We start from the raw sequence: 23,501 nt of genomic DNA on the forward strand, positions 1-23,501 counted from the left end.
AGTTCTGAGAGTAAAGATCATAGCACTAATATGAAACATCTAATACAAGCAACTTAAGGACTCATAAGAAAGCCTTAAAAAAGAGAGAAACAGACAAAACCAGGAAAAGAGGAAAGCTGGAAATAATCAAACTTGGGGCTTGAAATCAATAAACTAGAAACAAAGAGAACAATTCAAAGAATAAAAAAAAAAAAAAAGAGCTGGTTCTTTAAGAAAATCAGCAAGTTTGACAAACACTTAGCCAAATTAACTAAAAGGCAGAGAGACATTTTCCAAATCAACTAAATCAGAAATGAAAAGGGGGACATAACAACAGACACTAAGGAAATCCAAACAATCATTAGGTCTTACTTCAAAAGTCTATACACCACAAACTTTGAAAATCTAAATGATAAATATGGATCTATTTTCATTTTTCTGCATGTAGACATCCAGTTGGTCCAGCACCATTTGTTGAAGATGCTGTCTTTTTTCCATTGAATGGAATTGGCTTCTTTGTCGAATATCGAGTATTCATAGGTGTGTGGATTTATTTCTGGGTCTTCTATGCGGTTCCATTGATCCTCCTTTCTGTTTCTATGCCAATACCATGCAGTTTTTATTACTGTTGCCCTGTAGTACAGCTTGAGATCAGGAATGGAGATACCTCCAGATGATCTGTTGTTGTACAGGATCATTTTGGAGGTTCTGGGTTTTTTGTTTCTCCATATGAAGCTGAGAATCTTTTTTTCAAGGTCTGTAAAGAATTGAGTTGGTATTTTGATGGGAATTGCATTGAATCTGTAGATTGCTTTTGGCAGTATGGCCATTTTCACAATGTTAATCCTACCAATCCATGAGCACGGGAGATCTTTCCATCTTCTGATATCTTCTTCGATTTCTTTCTTCAGAGACTTGAAGTTTTTCTCAAACAGGTCTTTCACTTGCTTGGTTAGAGTCACACCAAGGTACTTTATGTTATTAGTGGCTATTGTGAAGGGTGTTGTTTCCCTAATTTCTTTCTCAGCTTTTTTGTCTTAGGTATATAGGAAGGCTTCTGATTTTTTTTTTTGAGTTGATTTTGTATCCTGCCACTTTGCTGAAGGTGTTTATCAGCTGAAGGAGTTCTCTGGTTGAATTTTTGGGGTCGCTCATGTATACTATCATATCATCTGCAAATAGTGACACTTTGACTTCTTCCTTTCCGATTTGTATCCCCTTGATCTCCTTTAGTTGTCTTATTGCTCTGGCTAGGACTTCAAGTACTATGTTGAAGAGATATGGGGACAATGGACAGCCTTGTCTTGTCCCTGATTTCAGTGGGATCGATTTAAGTTTCTCTCCATTGAGTTTGATGTTAGCTATAGGCTTGCTATATATTGCCTTTACTATGTTTAGGTATGTGCCTTGTATCCCTGATCTCTCCAAGACTTTAAACATGAATGGGTGTTGGACTTTGTCAAATGCTTTTTCGGCATCTAAGGAGATGATCATGTGGTTTTTCTCCTTCAGTTTGTGTATGTCACCCTGCACAAAACTAAAGTCAAAGTGGATCAAGGACCTCAACATAAAACCAGATACCCTAAATCAATTGGAAAAAAAAGTGGGGAACAGCCTAGAACTCATTGGCACAGGAGACAACTTCCTGAACAGAACACCAACAGCACAGGCTCTAAGAGCAACAATCAATAAATGGGACCTCATGAAACTGAAAAGTTTCTGTAAAGCAAAGGATACCATCATCAAAACAAAACGACTGCCTACAGATTGGGAAAGAATCTTCACTAACCCTTTATCTGACAGAGGACTAATATCCAGTATATACAAAGAACTAAAGAAGCTGAAAAGCAGCAATCCAAGTAATCCAATTAAAAAATGGGGAACAGAGCTAAACAGAGAATTCTCGACAGAGGAATATCGAAAGGCAGAAAAACACTTAAAGAAATGCTCATCCTCATTAGCCATCAGGGAAATGCAAATCAAAGCGACCCTGAGATTTCACCATACACCCATCAGAATGGCCAAGATGAAAAACTCAAGCGATAACACATGCTGGAGAGGTTGTGGAGAAAGGGGAAGCCTCCTCCACTGCTGGTGGGAATGTAAACTGGTACAACCACTCTGGAAAGCTATCTGGCGCTTTCTAAGACAACTAGGAATAGTGTTTCCTCCAGACCCAGCTATACCACTGCTAGGTATATACCCAAAGTTTGTTCAAGTACACAAAAAGGACACTTGCTCAACCATGTTTATAGCAGCTCTATTTGTAATAGCCAGAACCTGGAAACAACCCAGATGTCCATCAACGGTGGAATGGGTACAGAAATTGTGGTATTTTTATACAATGGAATACTACTCAGCAATCAAAAAGGAGGAAATCATGAAATTTGCAGGCAAATGGTGGGATCTAGAAAAGATCATTCTGAGTGAAATATCCCAGAAGGAGAAAGACAAACATGGGATATACTCACTTATATAGACCTATAAGATATGATAAACATAATGAAATCTATACACCTAAAAAAGATAATCAATTGAGCGGACATGGGGTAAGATGATCAATCCTCGTTTAGAAAGACAGATGGGATGTGCATTGAATGTATGACAGGAGTCTACTGAGCGCATCTGAAAGACTCTAACTAGCAGTGTTTTCAAAGCAAAGACTCATGACCAAACCTTTGGCAGAGTACAGGGAATCATAAGAAAGAAGGGGAGTTAGTCTGATGGGGAAAGGATAGGAGCTCCACAAGGACCAAATACATCTGGGCACAGGGTCTTTTCTGAGACTGACATTCAACCAAGGACCATGTATGGATATAACCTAGAACCTCCACTCAGATGTAGCCTGTGGTAGCTCAGTAACCAATTGGTTTCCCAAAGTGAGGGGAACAGGGACTATTTCTAACAGGAACTCAATGACTGGCTCTTTGGTCTCCCCACCCCCGAAGGGAGGAGCAGTCCTGTTAGGCCACAGAGGAGGGCTTTGCAGCCAGTCCTGAAGATACCTGATAAAACAGGATCAGATGAATGGGGAGGAGGTCCCCCATCAGTGGACTTGGAAAGGGGCACGGTGGAGATGAGGGAGGGAGGGAGGGACTGGGAGGGAATGAGGGATCGGGACATGGCTGGGATACAGAGTTAATAAAATGTAACTGATAAAAAAAATAAAAATAAAAAAAGAAAAAATAAAAAAAAAAGAAAAAGGACAAAAAGTAACAAAAAAAAAAAGAAAAGAAAATCTAAATGAAATGGACAATTTTCTTGAACAATTCCAATTACCAAAGCTGAATTAAGAACAGGTAAGTAAATAGTCCTAAACCCCCCTAAGGAAATAGAAGGTGTTATCTCAATCAAAAAATAAAAATAAAAAATGAAAAAAGCTCAAGGTCAGATGGTTTCAGAGCAGAACTTTACCAGACCTTCAAAGAAGAGCTAACTCTAATGGTCTTCAAAATATTCCACAAAATAAAAACAGAAGGAACATTACCAAACTCATTCTAAGTAACTGCAGTCACCTTGATACCTAAACCACACAAAGATCCAACAAAGAAAGAAAATTTCACACCAATTTCCCTTATGAAAATTGACAAAAAATACTAAAAACATTCACAAACTGAATCCAAGAACACATTAATCTATACACCTAAAAAAGATAATCAATTGAGCGGACATGGGGTAAGACGATCAATCCTCATTTAGAAAGACAGATGGGATGTGCATTGAACGTATGACAGGAGTCTACTGAGCGCATCTGAAAGACTCTAACTAGCAGTGTTTTCAAAGCAAAGACTCATGACCAAACCTTTGGCAGAGTACAGGGAATCATAAGAAAGAAGGGGAGTTAGTCTGATGGGGAAAGGATAGGAGCTCCACAAGGACCAAATATATCTGGGCACAGGGTCTTTTCTGAGACTGACATTCAACCAAGGACCATGTATGGATATAACCTAGAACCTCCACTCAGATGTAGCCTGTGGTAGCTCAGTAACCAATTGGTTTCCCAAAGTGAGGGGAACAGGGACTATTTCTAACAGGAACTCGATGACTGGCTCTTTGGTCTCCCCACCCCCGAAGGGAGGAGCAGTCCTGTTAGGCCACAGAGGAGGGCTTTGCAGCCAGTCATGAAGATACCTGATAAAACAGGATCAGATGAATGGGGAGGAGGTCCCCCCCATCAGTGGACTTGGAAAGGGGCACTGTGGAGATGAGGGAGGGAGGGAGGGAGGGAGGGAGGGAGGGACAGGGAGGGAATGAGGGATTGGGACACGGCTGGGATACAGAGTTAATAAAATGTAACTGATAAAAAAAAATAAAAAAAAATAAAGAAAAAAAAAGAAAATGTAAATGAGCAGAGAAAAAAAATAAAATAAAATGAAGACATTAAAAAAAAAAAAAAAGATATCATCCACTATAGCCAAGTTGTATGCATTCCAGGTTCAATATATGGAAATCCACAAATAAATTCCATCTCATAAATAAACTGAAAAACAAAAACAAAAACAGATGATCATCTCCTTAAATGCTGAAAAAGCACTATTTCATGTTTTACAGAGATAAGGGATACAAGGCACATACCTAAACATAGTAAAGACAACATACAGCAAACCTATAGCTGACATGAAACAACTTGAAGGGAAACATAAATCAATTGCACTGAAATCAAGGACAAGGCAATGCAGCCCATTCTTTTCATATCTCTTCAAAATTGCACTTGAAGTCCTACCTAGAAAAATAAGACCACTAAAAAGAAAAAGGGGATAGAAATCCAAAATGAAGAAATCAAAATATAACTATTTGCAGCTAATATGATAATACATATTACTGACCCAAAAATTCAACCAGAGAACTTCTTCTTTTTTGTATATTTTAATTTTTATTTGTATTAATTACAGTTTATTCACTTCATATCCCCCCTGTAGCTCCATCCCTTTTCCCCTCCCAATTCCACATTCCCTCCCCATTCTCAACCCATGTGCCTCCCCAAGTCCACTGATAGGGGAGGTCTTCCTCTCCTTCCTCCTGATCTTAGTCTATCAGGTCTCATCAGGAGTGGCTGCATTGTCTTTCTCTGTGGCCTGGTAAGGCTGCTTCCCCTTCAGGAGGAGGTGATCAAAGAGCAGGCAAATCAGTTCATGTCGGAGACAGTCCCTATTCCCATTACTATGGAACCCACTTGGACACTGAACTGCAATGGGCTACATCTGTGCAGGGTGTTCTAGGTTATCTCAATGAATGGTCCTTGGTTGGAGTATCAATCTCAGAAAAGACCCCTGTGGCCAGATATTTTGGTTTTGTTGCTTTCCTTGTGGAGCTCCTGTCCTCTCCAGGTCTTACTATCTCCCCCTTCTTTCGTTACATTCCCTGCACTCTGCTCAAAGTTTGGCTATGAATCTCAACATCTGCTTTGATACCCTGCAGAGTAGGCTCCCTTCCTGTTCCCTGTTTTCTCCCTCCTCTGATATCCATCCTCTTTACCTTTGTGAATGGGGACTGAGCATCTTAGCCAGAGACCTCGTTCTTGATTAGTGTCTTTAGGTGTACAGATTTTAGTATGTTTATCTTATATTATATATCTAATATCTACTTATGAGTAAATATATACCCTGTGTGTCTTTCTGCTTCTGGGATACCTCACTGATTGTTTCCATTTCCCACCATTTGTCTGCAAATTTCATGATTTCCTTGTTTTTTAATTGCTGAGTAATCCACTGTATAGCTGTACCACAATTTCTGTATACATTCCTCAACTGAGGGGCATCTGGGTTGTTTCTAGGTTCTGGCTATTACAAATAAATCTGCTACAAACATGGTTGAGGAAATGTCCTCATTGTGTACTTGAGCATCTTTTGGATATATACCTATGAATGGTATAGCTGATCTTGAGGAAGTGCTATTCCTAATTGTCAGAGAAAGCACCAGATTGATTTCCAAAGTGGTTGTATAAGCTTACATTCCCACCAGCAATGGAGGAGGGTTTCCCTTTCTCCATGTTCTCTCCAGCATGTGTTGTCACTTGAGGTTTTAATCTTGGCCATTCTGATGGGTGTAAGTTGAAGTCTCAGGGTCATTTTGATTTGCATTTCCCTGATGACATTGAGGATTTCTTTAAGTGTTTTTTTGGCCATTTGATATTCCTCTGTGGAGAATTCTCTGTTTAGTTCTGTAGCCCATTTTTTTAATTGGATTAATTGATTTGTTGTGTTTTAACTTCTTGAGTTCTTTATATATTCTGGATATTAGACCTCTGTCAGATATAGAGTTGTTGAAGATCCTTTCCCCATCTGTAGGCTGTCGTTTTGTTCTGATGACAATGTCCTTTGCTATACAAAAGCTTTTCAATTTCATGAGGTCCCATTTATTGAGAGTTGCGCTTGGAGCCTGTGTTGTTGGTTCTCTTAAGGAAGTTGTCTCCTGTGAGAATGAGTTCAAGGCTTTTTTTCACTTTTTCTTCTAAGAGGTTTAGTGTGTCTGGATTTATATTGTGATCCACTTTATATATATATATATATATATATTATAAATATTTAAATTCCAGGTTCAATTATATTTATAATAAATATAAATATTTATATTTATTATAAATACAAATATTTAAATATTTATATTGATCCACTTGGATTTACTTTTGTGCAGGGTGATAAGTATAGATCTATTTGCCTTTTTCTACATGTAGATATCCAGTTAGACTGGCAGCATTTGTTGAAGATGCTGTCTTTTTTTCCATTAAATGATTTTGGCATCTTTGTAAAAAATCAGGTGTCCATAACAGTACCATGCAGTTTTTAGTATTGTTGCTCTATAGTACAGCTTGAGATCAGGGATGGAGATACCTCTAGAAGATCTTTTATTGTAGAGGATAGTTTGAGCAATTCTGGGTTTCTTGTTAATCCATATAAAGTTGAGAATTTTTTTTTCAAGATATGATAAGAATTGTGTTGGTAATTTGATGGGCATTGCATTGAATCTGTAGATTGCTTTTGGTAAGATGGCCATTTTTACTATATTAATCCTGTCAAGCCGTGAGCATGGGAAATCTATCCATCTTCTGATGTCTTCTTTGAATACTTTCTTCAGAGACCAGAGGTTTTTTTTTTTTTTTTTTTTTTTTTTTTTTTTTTTTTTTTTTTTTCATACAAGTCTTTGACTTGCTTGGTTAGAGTCACAACTAGGTACTTTATGCTATTGTGAAGGGTGTTGTTTCCCTAATTTCTTTCTCAGCGCTTTTGTCTTTTGTATACAGGAGGGCTACTGATTTTTTTGAGGTAATTTTGTATCCAGTCTCTTTGATGAAGGTGTTAATTAGCTGTAAGAGTTTCTTGGTAGAATTTGTAGGGTCACTTAGCTATACTATCATATCATCTGAGAATAGTGATATTTTGACTTCTTCCTTCATGATTTGAATCCCCTTGATATCCTTTACTTGTCTTCTTGCTCTATCAAGGACTTCAAGACCTATGTTGAAGAGATATGGAGAGAGTGGGAAGCCTTGTCTTGTCCCTGAATTCTCTCCACCGAGTTTGATATTGGCTATAGACTTGCTGCATATTGCCTTTACTATTTTTAGGTATATGCCTTGTATTCCTGATCTCTCCAAAACTTTAAACATGAATGGATTTTGGATTTTGTCAAATGCTTTTTTTTATCATCTAAGGAGATGATCATATGGTTTTTCTCCTTCAGTTTGTTTATATGGTGGATCACATTGATGGATTTCTGTTTATTGAACCACCACTGCATGCCTGGGATGAAATGTACTTGGTCATAGTGGATGATATCTTTAATGTGTCCTTGGCTTTGATTTGTAAGTATTTTGTTAATTATTTTTTCATAGATGTTCCTTAGGGCTATTGGCCTGAACTTCTCTTTCTTTGTTGGTTCTTCATGAGGTTTAGGTATCAAGGTGACTGTGGCTTCATAAAATGAGTTTGGTACTGTTCCTTCTGTTTCTATTTGGTGGAATAGTTTGAAAAGTATTGGTGTTAGCTCTTCTTTGAAGGTCTGATAGAATTCTGAGCTAAAACGATCTGTCCCTGGGCTTTTTTTTTCATGGTAGATTTTGATGACAGCTTCTATTTCCTTAGGGGATATAAGACTATTTAATTGATTTACCTGGTCTTGATTCAGCTTTGGTAAGTGGAATTAATCAAGAAAATTTTCCATTTCATTTAGATTTTCAAATTTTGTGGCATATAGACTTTTGAAGTAAGTCCTAATGATTGTTTGGATTTCCTCAGTGTCTGTTGTTATGTTCCCCTTTTCATTTCTGATTTGTTGATTTGGATAATGTCTCTCTGCCTTTTAGTTAGTTTGGCCAAGGCTTTGTCTTTCTTGTTGATTTTCTCAAAGAACCAGCTCTTGGTTTCATTGATTCTTTGAATAGTTTTATTTGTTTATAATTTATTGATTTCAGCCCTGAGTTTGATTATTTCCAGCTGTCTATTTCTCTTTGGTGTGTCTGCTTCTTTTCTTTCTAGGGGTTTTAGGTAAACCATTAAGTTGCTTGAATGACCTGTCTCGAATTTCTTGTGGAAGGCAATTAGAGTTATGAAAATTCCTCTTAGCACTACTTTCTCTGTGTCCCATGAGTTTGGGTATGTTGTGCCTTGATTTTCATTGAATTCTAAGAAGACTTTAATTTCTTTCTTTATTTCTTCTCTGACCCAGCTGTCATTTAGTATCAAGTTGTTCAGTTTCCATGTGAGTGTAGGCTTTTTGTTATTTCTGTTGTTGAGGTCCAGTTGTAGTCCACGGTGGTCAGATAGGATACAAGGGATTATTTCAATCTTTTTGTATCTGTTGAGTCTTGCTTTGTGACCAAGTATATGGTCTACTTTGGAGAAGGTTCCATGAGGTGCTGAGAAGAAGGTAAATTCTTTTGTGTTTGTGTGAAAGGTTCTGTAGATGTCCGTGAGGACTATTTGATTCATGACCTCTGTTAGAGTTATTGTATCTTTGTTTAATTTCTGTTTTGTTGACCTGTACTTTGTTGATAGTGGAGTGTTGAAGTCTCCCACTATTAATGTGTGGGATCTATGTGTGGTTTAAATTTTATTAATGTTTCATTTACAAATCATAGATGTTCAGGATTGTGATGTCTTCCTGATGGAATTTTCCCTTGATGAGCATGAAGTGTACTTCTCCATCCCATTTGATTAATTTTGGTTGAAAGTCTACTTTATTAGATATAAGAGTGGCTACTCCTGCTTGTTTCTTGGGAACATTTGCTTGGAAAACCATCTTCTAGCCCTTTACTCTCAGGTAATGTCTATCTTTGTGACTTAGGTGTGTTTCTTGTATGCAAAAGATTGTTGAGGCTTGTTATGCACCCATTCCATTAGTCTGTGTCTTTTTCTCTTCTGGTGTGATTTATTAGGTGTTCTGTAGGCCTTTTGTATTCTTATTGGCCTCTCCTTTAAGTTGGAGAAATTTTCTTCAATGATTTTGTTGAAAATATTTTATGGGCCTTGGAGACAGGAATCTTCTTTTTCCTTTATTCCTATTATTCTTTGGTTTTGTCTTTTCATGTTGTCTTGGATTTCTTGGATGGTTTGTGTCAGGAATTTTTCAGATTTATTATTTTCTTTGAGGGATACATCAATTTCTTCCATTGTATCTTCCACACCTGAGATTTTTTCCCAACTCTTGTAGTCTGTTGGTTATGCTTACCTCTCTAGTTCCTGTTTTCTTTCCAAAGTTCTCCCTCTCCATGATTTCCTCCTTCTGTGTTTTCTTTAATTTTCTGATTATATCTTCAGATCTTGAGCCGTTTTGTTGATTTCCTTCACTTCTCTGACTGTATTTTCCTATTTTTCCTTCAATTCCTTCAGCTGTTTGTTTGAACAGTCCTCTGTTTCTTTTCTTTCTTTCAGTGATTTAATCATTTCCTCTTTGAAAGCCACAAACTGTTTGGCTGCACCTTCCTGTATTTCTTTATGGCTGACCATAATCTGTTTGGCTTTATCATCCTCTAATTCTTTACACATTTTATTTGTTTCCTCCATTAACCTCTTCATAAGCATAGATGTAAGGTTGTTTTCTTGAATTTCACTTATGTTAAGGTGTCCAGGGCTACCTGCTCCTAGATTACTGGGTTCTGTGGATACATATCGCTTTGCCTGTTGTTAATTGTGCTTTTATGCTTGCCTCTACCCATCAGGCTGTATCAGGTGTTGTCTGTTAATTTCTGGTGCCCAATGGGGTCCTGTGGTGGGGTGAATCACCTTGGAAGGGTTCTGAAGGAGATCTCCTCAGCTTTTTGGGTATGGTCAACTGAATGGTGGTGCTTCTCAGGAATTGTCACAGTTCGCCTCAGGCAATATGCACCTGTATAGTTAACTGTGGTGTTTAGGAAGGCTCTGCTCTCATCAAGAGAAGTCCTGGAGACAGCTGCCCTGCTGCTGGGTTTCTTGCTCTGATTTTAGTGAGTTGCTGCTGCTGCTCTTAAGATGTATTTGCTGGGCACAATACTATTGAAGAACCAGGGAGTACTGCAATTTCTTCAGTTTAGCTAAGGATTACTAGTTGTAATTTGGAATAGTTTCTGAGGGCTGTTCCAATGGTTCTCAGGTTTTTGTAAGTCTGAGATTATAGCCCTGTGCCCCAGTGCCATAGCTGTAATCAATGGCAGGTGAGCATGGCACTCATGCCTACAGGAGAAGGTCAGATCCTAGAGCTTGCATGAACCCAGAAACGCTTTTGGAGCTGGGTGTCCTGAGTGTTGGACCTGATGTTTTCCTCACTGTGGGGTTTCCTCCCGACAGGGACACCCAGACTGTAGTGTTTTGGGGACTGAAGTTCTGTCTGGGATGGCTAATAGAACACTCAGGCACAGGTGGATGGCTCCACCTTGCTGGCAATTGGGCACCTGGGAGTCTGCAGAAACCCAGGAACTTTTCCTGAGAACTTTTGGGGGGGGGGAAAGGGTGTCAGCTGAATGCTCTGAGGTAGGACCTGCTGTTCCCCTCACTGTGGGTTCCCACTTGACAGAGAAAGTCAGTCTTTGGAAACTTCTTCTGATAAACAAATTCAGCAATGTGGCTGGATACAAAATTAACTAAAAAAAAAAATTCTGAAGCCCTCCTGTATACAAAAGACAAACAGGCTGAGAAAGAAATTAGGGAAATAACACTGTTCACAATAGCCACAAAAAACAAAGTACCTTGGTGTAACTCTAACCAAGCAAGTGAAAGATTTGTATGAAAGAAAACTACAAGTCTTGGAAGAAAGAAACTGAAGAAGATATCAGAAGGTAGAAAGTTCTCACATGTTCATGGCTTGGCAGGATTAACATAGTAAAAAGGGCCATCTGACCAAAATCAATCAATAGATTCATGCAATACCCATCAAATTACCAAGACAATTTTTTACAGACTTTTAAAGACAAATTCTCAACTTTATATACAATAACAAAAACTGAGAATAGCTAAAACAATTCTCTACAATAAAATTTTTCTGGAGGTATCTCAATCCCTGATCTCAAGCTGTATTATAGGTAACAATGAGAAAGACCGCATGGTACTGGCAGAGAAACAGAGTGTTGGATCAATGGAATCAAACTGAAGAAACAGGAATAGACCTACATACCAATGGACACATGAATTTGACAAAGATGCCAAAACTATAGCATCTCCTCCAAATGGTGCTTGTCTAACTTGATGTCTACATGTAGAAAAATGCATACAGATCAATTTTTATCACCCTACACAAAACTAAGGTCCAAGTGGATCAAAGACTTCAACATAAAACCAGACACAATTAAAACTGCAGGAAGAAAAATTGGAGAAGAGCGTTTAACTCATTGGCACAGGAGAAAACTTGCTGAACGCAATACCAACAGCACAGGCTCTAAGATCAACAATCAATAAATGTGATGTCATGAAAATGGAAAGCTTCTGTAAAGCAAAGAACACTGTTGTCAGAACAAAACAACAGCTTATAGATTGGGAAAATATCTTCACCAATGTCACCCACCAGCAGTGACACCTGAATACCACCTGAGAGAGGGCTTGGAGAGAGAGAGACAGGGCGATACAGAGAAGGACACCAAGTCTACATGCTGATCAAAGTGTCGATTTAATGGACGTCAGGTTAACATTTAAGTAGGCAAAAAAGTACAAGGAGTTTCTCACGTAGGAGCTTTACTTGATCAAAACATAGGAGAGCTCACTCAAGGTTACAAAGAGCCTGCTGTCTGGTTACTATGGCTTCACAGAATTTCTCAGGGTCAGAGCAGTCCGCTGTAGGACCACCAAGGTCAGTTTATGAGAAACTGGACTTTGGAAAATAGCCAAACCCAAGAGGCTGAATTCCACTGCTCAGATGCCATTAACTCCAAATTTGCCATTAACTCCAAAAAGGCTGCCACACACCAACACTATATATGACAGAGGGCTAATATACATAATATACAAAGAACTCAAGAAATTAAACAGCAAAAAGCCAAGTAATCCAATTAGAGAATGGGGTACAGAGGTAAACAAAGAATTTACAACAGAGGAAATCCAATGGTAGAGAAACACTTAAAGAAATGCTCAACATCCTTAGTCATCTAGGAAATGCAAATCAAAATGATCCTGGGACTTCAGCTTATACCCATCAAAATGGTTAAGATCAAAAACTTAAGTAACAGTACAGGATGGAGAGCATGAGGAGAAAGGGGAACCTTCCTCCCTTGCTAATGGGAATGTATAACCACTTTGGAAATCAATCTGGAACTTTCTCAGACAATTAGGAACAGTGCTTCCTCAAGATACAGCAACACCACTCCTAGGCATATATCCAAATTATGCTCAAGAATACAACAAGGGCATTTGCTCCTCCATGTTCGTAGCAGCTTTATTCATATTAGCCAGAATCTGGAAACAACCCAGATGTCCCTCAACTGAGAAATGGATACAGAAATTGTGGTATATTTGCAGAATGTATTACTATACATCAATTAAAAACAAGGAAAACAGGAAATTTATAGGCAAATGGTGAGAGCTAGAAAAGATCATCCTGAGTGAGGTATCCCAGAAGCAGAGAGACACGCATGGTATATACTCACTTATAAGTGGATTTTAAACATATAATATAGGACAAAAATACTAAAATCTGTACACCTAAAAAAAGCTAAAAAAGAAAGAGGAAATTGGGTAAGATGCTTAATCTTCATCCAGAAAGACAAACCGGATAGACATGAGAATGGTGAAAACAAGAAACAAGATAGGAGCCTATCACAGAGGGCCTCTGAAAGACTTACTCAGCAGTGTTTTAAAGCAGATGCTGAGACTCATAGCCTAACTTTGGGCAGAGTGCAAGGAATCTTAAATGGGGAGATAAAAAGACCTGGAGGTGACTGGAGCACCACTAGGAGAGCAACAGAACCAAAACATCTGGGCCCAGGGGTCTTTTCTGAGACTGATACTCCTACCAAGTCCATTCATGGAGATAACCAAGAACCCCTGCACAGATGTAGCCCATGGCAGCTCAGTCTCCAAATGGACTCCCTAGTAAAGGGAACAGGGGCTGTCTCTGACATGAGCTCTGTGGCTGGCTATTTGATTGCCTCCCTCTGAAGGGGAGCAACATTACCTGGCCACAAAGGAAGACAGATCTCATTCTTGATGAGATCTGGTATGTTAGGGTCAGATAGAAGGGAAGGAGGACCTCCTCTATTAGTGGACTGGAGAGGGAGCATGCGAGGAGAAAAGGGAGGAAGGGTGAGATTGGGAAGGGAAGGAGGATCTACAGCTGGGATACAAAGTGAATAAACTGTAATAAATAAAAAGATCCAGCTATACCAGTCCAAGGCAAATATCCAAAATATGCTCAACTACACAACCAGGGCATTTGCTCAAACATCTTTGTAGATATTTGCAATAGCCAGAACCTGGAAACAACCTAGATGTCCTTCAATGGAGGAATGGATGCAGATATTGTGGTACATTTACACAATGAAACACTACTCAACTATTAAAAACAAGAAAATCATGAAATTTGTAAGCAAATACTGGGAACTAGAAAAGATCATCTTGAGTGAGGTAACCCAGAAGCAGAAAGACACACATGGTATATTCTCACTCATTTGCTTATTAGACATCTAACATAGGATAAACATACTAAAATCTATATTCCTAAACAAGCTAAACAACAAGGAAGACCCTAGGGAATATGCTCAGTCCTTTTTCAGAAGGGCAAATGCTATAGACATCTGAAGCAGGAGAAGACAAGGAACAAGACAGGAGTCTATCATAGAGGGCCTCTGAACACTCTATTGATTGAGGTATCAAAGCAGATGCTGAGACTCATAGCCAAACATTTGGCAAAATGCATAGAATTTTATGAAAGAAAGGAGAGATAGAAAGACCTGGAGGGAACAGAAGCTCCAAAACAGACCAACAGAGCCAAAGGAAAAAAAACAAATAAACAAACAAACCAAACAAAAAAAAAAAAAAAATGGCCCTGAGGCCCCTACACAGATTCATTCCCCAGCCGAGGATCATGCATGGAGAGGACCAAAAACCCATGCTCAGATGTAGCTCATAAACTCATTTTCCAAATCGGTGCTCTAGTGAGGGAAGCAGTGCTGTCTCTGGCATGAACTCAGTGGCAGGCTCTCTGATCACCTCCTCCTGGGGACTGCAGGCTTGAGAGGCCACAGAGGAAGACAATGCAGCCAGTCCTGAAGAGACCTGATAGGCTAGAGCCAGATAGTAGGGGGGAGGTTCTCCCCTATCAGTAGACTAGTGGGGGGGCATAAGGGGTGAAGAGGGAGAGAGGGTGCGATTGGGAAGAGTTCATGGACAGGGCCACAGCCAGGATACAAAATGAATAAATTGTAATATATAATAAAAATTAAAATAAAAATTAAGAAAAAAATAAACACCAACAAACCAAGTAATTCTTTTAAAAATGGGTTACAGTGAAAGCCACTGTTCCCCTTACTTGGGACACCACTTGGAGACTGAGTCCATGCGTTACATCTGTGTTGGGGTGTTAGGTCATCTGCATGCATTGTCCTTGGTTGGGATATCATTCTCTTCAGGGCCCCCAGGGCTCATTTTGTTTTTTGTTCTGTTGCTCTGTTTTTAGAGCTCCTGACCACTGCAGGTCTTTCTATCTCCTTTTTCTTTCATAAAATTCAATGCATTCTGCCCAAAGTTTGGCTATGAGTCTCAGCCTCTGCTTCAATACCTTGATCAGTAGATTCTTTCAAAGGTCCTCTGTCATAGGCTCCTATCCTGTTGAACTCAGTGGCAGGCTCTCTGATCACCTCTACCTGGGGTGTGCAGCCCTGCCAGGCCACAGTGGAAGACAATGCAACCAGTCCTAATGAGACCTGTTAGACTAGGGTCAGATAGAATGGGAGGAGGACCTCCCCTATCAGTGGACTAAGTGAGGGGCATAGGGGAAGAATATGGAGGGAGGATGTGATTGGGAGGGTATGAGGAAGGGGGCCACAGCTAGGATATCAACTGAATAAATGATAATAATAAGAAAACAAAAAATGTGTTACAGTGTTAAAGAGAGAATTCTCAAATGAATATTATCAAATGGTTGAGAAACATGTAAAGAAATGCTTGACATCCTTAAGCATCATGTAAATGCAAATCAAAATGACTTTGCTCTTTCACTTCTCATGATGGGTAATATTAAATACTTAAGTAACAACACATCCTTGAGAAGCATGTTGTGGAGAAAATAGAACCCTTTTCCATAAGGGAATCCTTTTCCATTGCTGGTGGGATTATAAACTTGAACTACCACTGTGGAAATCAATCTGGTGCTTTCTCAAAAAACTGGGAATAGCGTTAGTTACTTCAAGATCCAGCCATACCACTCATGGGCCTATATCCAAAAGATTTTCCATGGTTCACCAAGGCTATTTTCTCAACTATGTTCTTAGCAACTTTATTTGTAATAGCCCTAATCTGGAAACAACCTAGATGTCCCTCAGTGGAAGAATGGATACAGACATTGTGACACATTTACATAATAGAATACTTCTCAGCTATTAAAAACAAAGAAATCATGAAATATGCAGGCAAATGGATAGAACTAGAAAAGATCATCCTGTGTGAGGTAACCCTGAAACAGAAAGACATGCATGACATACACTCACTTACAAGCGGAAATTAGTAGTATTATACACTATAGCCATGCTAAAATTTATAGGATTTGGCAAGATGGCGGCGCTCTCATTCAGACCAGCAGCACAGCAGGATCGGCATAGTGACCAGCAGTGAGAACTCGCAGCCCTAAAACACAAGTGATTGTGTTTCCCAGGTGAGAGGATACCCCATGGTGGGGGATTCAATCAGCTTTAACTCACCCAGCTAAACAGTGGAAGAGATCCCTGTTCCACCAGGCCTTTGGTCTCCAGCCCAGAGCCACACACCAGCATGCTCTGATCACTGTCCCAGACTGAACTGTGGGCACCACAACATCAGAAACTGAGATTTCCAGTCGAGAGATAACTCCACAGTGCAGGAAACGATTGGGACCGACAATAGATCACCCAGACATTCCCTGGAAAAGACTCGGCGTTCTGCAAGTGCCCAGGAGCCAGCCCAGAGCCAGAGCTGGGGACCCAGGCTCCTGCACAGAGTCCTGCCTGAGTACCTATATCGCTGCCCCAATTAGAACTGTGGGCCCCAGGGCACCAGAGACTGAGTTTCTCTTTCTGGTGCAAACCCACAGGGAGGGGAACGGCTGGTCTGATCTCAGAGCACTCAGCTGTATCAACCACCCCGAAAAAGTTTCGGGAAAAATTACCCAGTTTCGGCAGATGCCCAGGCAACAAATCCCCAGAAAGGCAGAAAGGCAGAGCCACATAAGTCTGTGCTTGCGGGTTCTACTTGCCATCACAGACAGAAAGGCTATCCCCAAAGAAAAGACTGGGTGTCTCTGTCAGGAGGAAACCGCACAGTAGGGGGATCATCAGGTCCAACGCTCAGGACACCAGACTCGAAAAGACTTTCTGGATTCACTCGGACTCTAGGCTCTAGCCTTCTACTGCAGGCATGAGTGCTGTGCTCACCCGCCATTATTGAGTACTGCTAGGGCACTGGGACACACAGCTGCATCCTCAAACCTTCAAAAGCCAGAGAGCCATTACAGCAGCACTCAGATATTGATCCAAGGATCAACCAGTTATCCCTAGCTAAACTGACAAAACTGAGAGAATCCCTGATTCTTCAAGAGGGCTATTCCCAACAATTACACCTTAAGAGCAACAGCTGCTGCTCACTAAATTCAGAGCAAGAAACCCAGCAGCAGGGCAGCCATCACCAGGACCTCTCCTGATGAGAGGAGAGCCTTCCTGAACACCACAGTTACTAAACAGGTCCATACACCTGAAGTGAACTGTGACAATTCCTGAGAAGCACCACCATTCAGTTGACCATACCCAAAAAGCTGAAGAGATCTCCTTCAGAACCCTTCCAAGGTGATTCACCCCACCACAGGACCCCATTGGGCACCAGAAATTAACAGACAACACCTGATACAGCCTGATGGGTAGAGGCAAGCATAAAAGCACAATTAACAACAGGCAAAGCGATATGTATCCACAGAACCCAGTAATCTAGGAGCAGGTAGCCCTGGACACCTTAACATAAGTGAAATTCAAGAAAACAACCTTACATCTATGCTTATGAAGAGGTTAATGGAGGAAACAAATAAAATGTGTAAAGAATTAGAGGATGATAAAGCCAAACAGATTATGGTCAGCCATAAAGAAATACAGGAAGGTGCAGCCAAACAGTTTGTGGCTTTCAAAGAGGAAATGATTAAATCACTGAAAGAAAGAAAAGAAACAGAGGACTGTTCAAACAAACAGCTGAAGGAATTGAAGGAAAAATAGGAAAATACAGTCAGAGAAGTGAAGGAAATCAACAAAACGGCTCAAGATCTGAAGATATAATCGGAAAATTAAAGAAAACACAGAAGGAGGAAATCATGGAGAGGGAGAACTTTGGAAAGAAAACAGGAACTAGAGAGGTAAGCATAACCAACAGACTGCAAGAGTTGGGAAAAAAAATCTCAAGTGTGGAAGATACAATGGAAGAAATTGATGTATCCCTCAAAGAAAATAATAAATCTGAAAAATTCCTGACACAAACCATCCAAGAAATCCAAGACAACATGAAAAGACAAAACCAAAGAATAATAGGAATAAAGGAAAAAGAAGATTCCTGTCTCCAAGGCCCATAAAATATTTTCAACAAAATCATTGAAGAAAATTTCCCTAACTTATATAAAGAACTAAAGAAGTTAAACAGGAAAAAATTAAGTAATCCAATTAAAAAATGGGGTACAGAAGTAAACAGAGAATTCTCTGCAGAGGAATATCAAATGGCAGAGAAACACTTAAAGAAATGCTCAACCTCATTAGCCATCAGCGAAATGCAAATCAAAACGACCCTAAGATTTCACCTTACACCCATCAGAATGGCCAAGATCAAATACTCAAGTGACACCACATGCTGGAAAAGTTGTGGAGAAAGGGTAACCCTCCTCCACTGCTGGTGGGAATGTAAATTTGTACAACCACTCTGGAAAGCACTTTCTCAGACAACTAGGAATAGCGCTTCCTCAAGATCCAGCCATACCACTCCTAGGCATATATCCAAAAGAGGCTCAAGCACACAATAAGGACATTTGCTCAACCAAGTTTGTAGCAACCTTATTTGTAATAGCCAGAAGCTGGAAACAGCCCAGATGTCCCTCACTGGAGGAATGGATGCACAAATTGTGGTATATCTACACAATGGAATATTACTCAGCAATAAAAAACAAGGAAATCATGAAATTTGCAGGTAAATGGTGGGATCTGGAAAAGATCATCCTGAGGGAGCTATCCCAGAAGCAGAAAGATACACACAGTATATACTCACTCATATAGACATATAATATAGGATAAACCTCCTAAAATCTGTACACCTAAAGAAACTAATCAAGAGGGAGGACTCTTGCTAAAAAGCTCAATTCCTATTCAGAAAGGCAAAGATGCTGGACATCAGATGGAAAAAAGAGGGAACAAGTCAGGAGCCTGACACAGAGGACCTCTGAAAATCTCTGCCCTGCAGACTATCAATGTAGATACTGAGACTTATGGTCAATCTTTGGGTAGAGTGCAGGGAATCTTAGGAAAGAAGTGGGAAATAGTAAGATCAGGAAAGGACAGGAACTCCACAAGGAGAGCAACAGTACCAGAAAATTTGAGCACAAGGATCTTTCCTGAGACTGACATTCCAACCAAGGACTATGCATGGAGATAACCTAAGACCCCTGCACAGATGTAGGCCATGACAGTTCCATTGTAATAGGAACAGGGACTGTCTCTGACATGAACTGATTGGCCTGCTCTTTAATTACCTCCCACTGAAGGGAAAGCAGCATTACCGGGCAACAGAAGAAGACAATGCAGCCACTCCTGATGAGACCTAATTGACTAGGATCCGAAGGAAGGAAAAGAAGTCCTCCCCTATCAGTGGACTTGGGGAGGGGCATGCATGCAGAGGGTGGAAGAAGGGAGGGATTGGGACTGGAGGGGGTAGGGAACCACAGGGAGGATACAAAGTGAATAAAGTGTAATTAATAAAGAATTTAAGTAAATAAATAAATAAACAAATAATATTATAAAAAATAATCTATAGACCTAAAGAAGCTAAATACTGTGGAAGACCCTAGGCAAGATGCTTAAATACTCAGAATGGCAAACAGAATTGACATCCACCCAAGTTCATCAAGTTGCATCATGACTGAATATGTCCCTTGTGGCCTATCATGGCAGTCTTGCCAGGGAAAGGTGATCTAAAAGCTAGCAAGTCTGATGCAGGGATGGAGATACTTCCAGATGATCTGTTGCTGCACAGGATTGTTTTAGCAATTCTGGGTTTTTACTTTTGTTTTTTTTTTTTTTCCATATGAAATTGAGAATTGTTCTTTCAAGGTCTGTAAAGAATTGTGTTGGTATTTTGATGGGAATTGCGTTGAATCTGTAGATTACTTTTGGCAGGATGGCCATTTCACCATGTTAATCCTACCAGCTTTCATACTGATTGAACGAGGTAACATCATATAATTATGCATTCTACCTTCCTATTAGAGTAATTCCTGGATTTTACTTTGTCTTTGTTTGGTTATTTCTAGACTAGAAATTACCGTTTAATCACTAAACTATAATTAGTGAAATGCTTCCACTCTATCCTAGTAGATTTTTATTTTTAAAAATAAGTAATATACTTTTAAGTATTTTAGCACATCTTTAAAATTGATAAAAGATTTAAATAGTAGTTTAGAACAAGAATTCAGTTTCTCCTACTGTTAATGTATAATACCTTATTTGCTACAACCAAGGAACCAATGTTGATACATAATTATCTGAAGTCTATATGCATTCATACTATCCTAGTCCTTAATATTTTTCTTTCTGTTTCAATATTTCATCTAAGGCACAAAATTGCATTTCGTTGTCATGTTTCATGAGACTCCTCTGGGAAATGATGCTTTCTCTGACATAATTTAAGTAAATATGAAATGAATTGCTGCTTGTTGTGACATGTGACAATTTGTTTTGAGGAACTTTTCATACACTAACTTGATTTTCTACATTCCCAAAAGGTATACAACTCACGCTCTAGTGGTGATAGCTGAAATCATTCACACAAAATGTCCAAAGACAGTGGAAACAGCTCATCAACTTTAATTTTGTAACTAATAATAAAAATGTATCTCTCTTACATGCAAGTACTCTTTAGTCCTATGCTTTCAGAAATTCCATTATTTGTACTTCATAAAGACACATATATGGCTTTAATCTTACTGCTGGTAGTTTCATAATGATAATAATACTCTCTTGCTTAAATGGCCCTCCCTGCTCCTTAGTTCTAAAGTGTTATGAATTTTTTTATAAGAAATATATGAAATGGTACCTTACACATGCTAGGCAAATGTAATAAATAGTGACTTATTGTGAAACATTATTTTAACATTTTATTCTCAGAATGCATAATAAAAATCTGCATAATTAAGACCTCTACTGAATTATCTGTTAAGTAAAAAAAAAAATAACACTAATTCATCTTTCTAATACATGAATGTATCTACCCTGTCAAATTCATGTTTTAGAACCCTAATCCAAATGGGATAATAGAGATGGAAACTTTTGAAAGGTAATTAACTTTGAGACCCTAAGATGGAGCCCCCATGATAGGACTATTGTGCTTAAAAAGAAAAAGGAGGAGGAGAAGAAAAAGAGGAAGAAGAGACTGTCTCTTTAACATGTGATGATGTTGAAAGAAAGAGGCCATCTGCAAGTCTGGGAGAGGGGCAGGGAAGCACATGATCAGCAAGTTTACAGAATGTTAGGCTTCTAAGCCTCCAGATTATGAGAAATAAATGTCTGTTGTTTAAACCAACTAGTTAGTAACATTTTTTATTTTCTTTTTATATTACTATATGTTAAATGTACAAAATAATGACTGTTATAACTTATATTTTGATTTTCTGAGACATAGTTTTATACTGAGCACAACCTTGCATCAAATAGTTTCTTTAACTTCTCAACTGTTTATATTACAATATTGGGTATCATTCTTGATTCATTGTACTTACATAAAATATACTCTGCATTTTCAACATAGCCACTTTCTATTGCTTTCTTTTGTTACCACTTTTCTTCCTGTTGGTCCAATTCTTCCCTCCTAAAAAATCTGTTCTCTATTCTCATGTTTTTTTCTTTAGTTAGACTTTGAATATGAGAAAAAAATGACAAGTTTTTTTTTTCTTTCTAGGTCTTGCTTTACATGATGATCTCCACTTCCATCCATTTTCCTACAGACAGTATTATTTTGTTCTTTATGGCTAAGCAAGACTCTAAGTGTACATATGCCACACTGTGGTGATTTAAACATGAATGGCCTCCATAAGTTCTTATATTTCAATATTTGGCTCCTAATAATTTGAAAAATATCAGGAAGGATTCAGAAGTGTAGCCTTGTTAGAGGAGGTGTGTCACTGTGGGCCTACCTTGAAGGTTTGAAAGACTAGTACCATTCCCATGCTTTCTCATCAAGATGTAAACTATCATCTTACTGTATGGATGTGTAGGTATTTCTGTTTTATGTTGACTTGGAATCATTTGAATATATATTTAGGAGTGCTACAGCTGGATCATATGCTAGTGCTACCTGTGAGATTTTATATATCTTGAAGATCAGCTATACTAATATAAACAATAGCACTGCTAACATACATCACACTGATAGTGACTTAGGGTTCCTCTGCACATCCATGAATTCTACCAGTTGTTTAGTTTCTTGAGGATAGTCATTTGGTCTGCGATACTACTGAATTTCAGGGAGTTTTGTTTATGCATTTTCATATGGCTAAGTTGGATGAGTATTTTTCATAAATGGACATTTTTTAGAAGTAAATAAACATTTATTTTATTTATTTTTCTTTAATTTTTTCTTTATTATTATCTTTATTACAATTTATTCACTTTGTATCCTGACTATAGCCCCCCCAATCTCTTAGTTCCACCCCTCCCTTCTTCTTCCCTCCCCTAGTCTACTGAAAGGAGATGTCCTCCTCTCTTACTATTTGACCCTGGCCTATCAGGTCTCATCAGGACCGTCTGGATCCTCTTTCTATGTGTAGGGCCACCTTGCCAGTGGGAGGTGATCAAAGAGCCAGCCACTGAGTCCATGTCAGGACAGCTCCTGCTCCCTTTACTACAGGACCCACGTGGAGTCTGAACTGCCCATGGGCTACATCTGAGCAGGGGGTCTATTTCCTCTCTATTAATGTTTCTTGGTTGATTCATCAGTTTCTTTAGGAACTCCTGAGCCTAGATTTTTTGGCTTTTTTGGTTTCCTTTTGGGGCTCCTGTCTCCTCCATGTCTAACTCCCCTTTCTTTCATAAGATTCCTTGCACTCTGTCCAAAGTTTGGCTATGAGTCTCAGCATCTTCTTTGGTACCCTGATAGATAGTATTTCAGAGACCCTCTCCCTCTGTGGAAATCTCCTGTCCTGTTCCCTGTCTTCTCCTACTTCCTGTATCTATCTTGTTCGCCTTTCTGAACTCAGTAATTTCTTCCTTAGGGTCCTCCTTGTTGTTTAGCTTCTTTAGGTCTGAAAATTTTAGCATGTTTATCTTGTATTATATGACTATTATCCACTTATAAGTGAGTACATACCATGTGTGTCTTTCTGCTTCTGTTGCCTCACTCAGGATAATCTTCTCTAGTTCCATCCATTTGCCTGCAAATTTCATGATTTCCTGTTTTTAACTGTATACTTATTAGCCATTTAAACTTTGTTCCTTGAGAAATGTATATCTAATTTACTCACCCATGCATTAATCGAATTGTTATTTTTATATTTGAATTCTTTTTATTTTTGAATATTAATTTTTCAGATGAATTGCTATCAACAATATTTATGATCCAAATTCCTATATCCAATGAAACAATTTAAGGATAATTTTAGTATTTCCTGAGCTATTAGATCACTATTCACAAAAATATTTCCTA

Source organism: Meriones unguiculatus, chromosome X (genome assembly GCF_030254825.1).
Source record: "Meriones unguiculatus strain TT.TT164.6M chromosome X, Bangor_MerUng_6.1, whole genome shotgun sequence".
In the NCBI taxonomy this organism is placed as follows: Eukaryota; Metazoa; Chordata; class Mammalia; order Rodentia; family Muridae; genus Meriones; species Meriones unguiculatus.